This window comes from Cricetulus griseus, chromosome 4 (genome assembly GCF_003668045.3).
Source record: "Cricetulus griseus strain 17A/GY chromosome 4, alternate assembly CriGri-PICRH-1.0, whole genome shotgun sequence".
NCBI lineage: Eukaryota > Metazoa > Chordata > Mammalia > Rodentia > Cricetidae > Cricetulus > Cricetulus griseus.
This window is the reverse complement of record NC_048597.1, coordinates 54,892,112-54,896,437: the sequence shown is the minus strand read 5'-3', so window position 1 is coordinate 54,896,437 and position 4,326 is coordinate 54,892,112. Positions and strand designations below refer to the sequence as shown.

Genomic DNA, 4,326 nt, shown 5'->3' with positions numbered 1-4,326 from the left:
GGTGCATATTCATGTGTGTACAAACGTTTTCATATGAGGGAGCACATATGTGTGTGCAGATGAATGTGCACATATGTACACGCGTGTGGAGGCCAAAGGCTGTTGTTGCCTTCCTCAATTACGCTCTATCTTATATATTGAGGCTGGGCCTCTCATTGGATCTGGAGCTAGTATAGCTGGTTTGCTTGCTCCAGCGGTCCTTTGTGTCTGTCTGTGTCACTGTGGGATGACAGGCATGTTGCCATGCCCATCTGGCATTAAGTGGATGTTGGGGATTCTAATTCAGGTGGTCATGCTTATGTGACCATCTTCTCAGCTCCTTTCTTACAGCTTTCAATGGTTTCATAGCTGTTCTTTGGTATTCTTTATTTTACATCCAAAATCATTTTATCTACTTCCAAGGAAAAACTATTAGAGTTCTAATTGCAATGGCAATGAAATTGTTTATTAAAATTTCTAGAATTAAATTTAATATGAAGTCTTTCTTCCTAGGAAAAGGATGCGACTTTCAGTTTATTCAAACCCCATTATGTACCTTTTAATACTTTTGTCCATCTTTAAAAATGCAGATCTTGGATCATTTAGTTAAATTTACTCATAAGCATTTAGAATTTCTGTCACCATCATACTCTGAGTGGGTTTCTATTAGCATCATGAATGACTATAAGCATATGAGAAAACTTCCCAGATAGGACATCAGTCACTGGAATGCATAGATTGGCAGCTGCCTCTCATTTCCTAGAGGAGAAAGCTAGATGTACGTCTTTCTAAGGCTATTTAAGTGTGGTCATGCTGAGAAACGAGCCTTGGAAGAGCTACAGGGCCCTGGAATCAGGACCATTGCTATCTAAGCTAACCTACTAATGTCAGGCTCTGTTCAGGCCTGGGCTGTTGACCTAATTAGTTTTTCTGATGGGTACATGGACATGGTGGGAGCCATTCTAAAATGAGCAGGACTAATACAAAACAGCAATTTCCCCCAATGGATTTAACTTCCAAAGAACCTGGGTTCAGTCCTCAGCCCCAACCTGGCAGCTCATAATTGTCTGTGACACCAGTTCCAGGGGTTCAGACATCCTCTTTTGACCTCCTTGGATAACAGACACATATGATGTACATATAAGCCAAACACCCATACACATAAAACATTTTTTAAAAATATATTTTGTTATGAGATTATTTGGTTGGGGAGTATTGTTCTCATAATATTGTGTTTCTCTAGAGGACAGAACTAACAGGATATAGAAATAGAGTTGTGAGAGAGGCTCTACTAGAATAATTGGCTCATACAATCACGGAGACTAAGAAGTCCCATGACAGGCTGGGTATGGCTGGAGACACTGGGGTGCAAGTAGTGTGAAGGCCTCAGAACCAGAGAGCACAAAGCTCTTCCTCTCGGCCTGGGGATGTGGAGAACTACTTCTCTACGTCCTCAAGTCCAAAAGCCAGAGAGCTCCAGAGGCAAGAGATGAGTGCCCCAATGCCAGGAAGAAGCAAGACACATTCCCTCAGCTTGTTGTTGTTGTTCAGATTGGATGGTCCTGTCCACAATGAGAGTGAGCCTTTATTTCAGTCCAGAGTCATGCAGCAATCTCTCTTGGAGAGAGATCTTCACAGACACCCCAGGAAGCGCTGTAATAGACATATCCAGGCTTTTGGCATCATGACAGAACACTACTGTCTGCACATTTCACCAGCAAGTACCATGCAACCAAGTTTCCCCACCTTACCCCTCTACCCCCCCTGCAAAAAAAAAACACCTCAATATTTGAGGTTTATGATTTTGCATTGGGCTGCATTGGTGGCCACCTGTGGCATGTGTGGTGCATGGTCTGCCTTCAGGTTGCACGTGCCTGCATCAATTCTCCAGTTATTTTTCATTTTTATTTAAAATGTATTAATTATCATTATTATATGCATCTATATATGCATCTATATATGATTATAACATGGGGTATATGCTGCAGCACCCCTGTAGATGTCAAAGGACAATTTTGTAGAGTCAATTCTCTCCTTCCGCCTTTATGAGTCTCAAGGATCAAACTCAAGTTGTTAGACTTGATGACAAATGCCTTAATCTTGTCAGCCCTCTAGTTATTTTTTTTAAATCCAGTCAATTGGCAACTAAAGCAGTTTAACAGCAATTAGTACTTATTAAAATGTATTGTCACAAATAAATAATACAATGAATGTATTGATTCATTCTCCACACTTGTTACTGGAAACAAAACAGATGTTGAAATCAGACAGTGGATGGGATATGACCAGGTTACAGATAGGAGTTTTGGCACCCCTAAAGGTTAATGAGTCCTGAATACTGACACATAGTTAGCCAATGAGGAGGAGCAGATGTGTGCTGGAGAAGTACCTGGGAGTTCTATAACCACATCGACAGACAGAAGGAAGAGAGAGCCCCTAGGACTGACTTAGGGCTTTTGAAACCTCAAAGCCCACCCTCAGTGACACTCTTCCTCCAACAAGGTCACACCTACTCCAGCAAGGCCACACCTCCTAATCCCTCTCAAGTTGTGTCACTCTTTGATAACTAAGAATTCAAATATATGAGGCTATTGGGGCCCTTCTTATTTAAACACTTTCTGAAAGATGCTTGCAATGGTTAGTGGGGCGGGGAGTAGAGGACCCACAGGTTACTAGAACTATAATATAATATAGGGGGAAAAGGCTGACAGAATGTAAAATAAGAAGGCCATCACACAAATTCATAGTTATCCATTAAAACCATTGTTGCTGATCTTTTAGACTATTTAAAACAGAGGATTTAAGTTTCCTGAAAGGCCTGTGATACAAACCCAATACATGGATGTGGTGGTTTGAATTAGAAATGCCCTCTGTAAAGCTTGGGCAAATAGCATGAGTTCTAATTGGTCTTAATAATAAAAATCCAGAGTCAGATATTAGGGATAAAAGCTGAAGATCAGAGGAGCAGAACAGCCAGCCACTAGAGCTCTCACCTCTACTGAATCCTCAGACTGGAAAGAGACCTAGCTCCTGTTTCCTCCCAGCCATATCACTTCCTGTTTGTCTTCTGAGACCTCCAGACCTCTATGGTTAACTAGTGGCTAGCTCTGCCCTCTGATCTTGAGGCAAACTTTGTTAGAGTATAACAAGATATCCCCACATAGGCACTGAACACTTAGTTCTCCAGTCGATGATGCTGGTTGGAAAGTTTAGGAGGTACAGCCTTGCTGGAGGAAGTATGTCACTGGGGGTGGGCTTTGAGAGGATGTAGCCACATCCTGTCTCCAGTTTGCTTTCTCTGCTTTGTACTTGTGGTTGAGATGCAATCTCTCCACTTCCTGCTCCAGTCACTATGTCTGCTGTTTGGTGTCACACGTCTCTGCCATGATAGACTCATGCTTCTGGAGCTTTGAGACATCATCAATGTTTTCAATTCCAGAAGTTGCTCTTGGTTTTATCACAGCCATAGAGAAGTAACAGGAAGTATGTCTCTGGTATAGGCTTTAAGGGTGTGTAGACTAATCCTACTTCATTTGCTAAGATAGTAGTTGGTACCAGAGAGTGGGCTGTCGCTGTAAAGAGCCTGACCATGTTGGATTTGTTGTTTTTAAGAAGTGAGAAAGATTTTGGAACTTTGGACTAGAAAGGCAGTTGAGGCCAAGACAAAAGATAGTTAGGAGACTCTCTGTCTTCCTCAAGAATGTCTGGGCAAAGGAGCCAGTGGTGGTGTCCATGTCTGTCTGGGGCCTCGATGTAATTATGCCCACAGTCAGCCCCAACACCAAGTATGCCACTATGACCAACCAAGCCATTCCCTACAACAACCCAGTGCCTGTGTGAGATAATGGGACATGCCCAGCCACCCCTGAGACCATCAGGGCTCAAGCCTGTAATGACTGAAGAACCTGTGAATACTCCAGCTGCTGGAAGAAGACCCTTTCCCTGTTGTCCCCAATAAATATATGAAACCTCCCAAAAGAAAGCAAAACCCAAAAGAAAGAAAGAAAAGAAGAGCAGTTGAATGCTGTTGGCAGAGCTTACAAGATAGTTCTAATAGGAAACTAGAAGTCAGTGTAAATGACAGCAATGTGGACTGTAGATATTCAGGTCAAGGGTTTCAGAGGGAAGCAAGCACTTTAACAGCAAATGGGCTAGAGGCAATTCCTGTAATGTTTTGACAAAAAATCGGGTTGCCTTCTGCCCTTGTCCCAAGAACATTCATGTGGCTAAATGAAAAAGTAACAGTCTAATTCCTTTGGTGAAGAAAATTTGAAGACAACATAGTGTTGAGTCTGTGGCATGGTTGTTACTGATAATGCTTATTTAGGACTTACATGAAAAAGTGAG

General features: G+C 42.2%; 1 pseudogene; it reads left to right on the top strand.

Annotated features, from left to right (window-relative positions):
- The first annotated feature begins 1,663 nt into the window (after window positions 1-1,663).
- Window positions 1,664-3,890, top strand: LOC118238720 (annotated as a pseudogene).
- The last annotated feature ends 436 nt before the right edge of the window (window positions 3,891-4,326 follow it).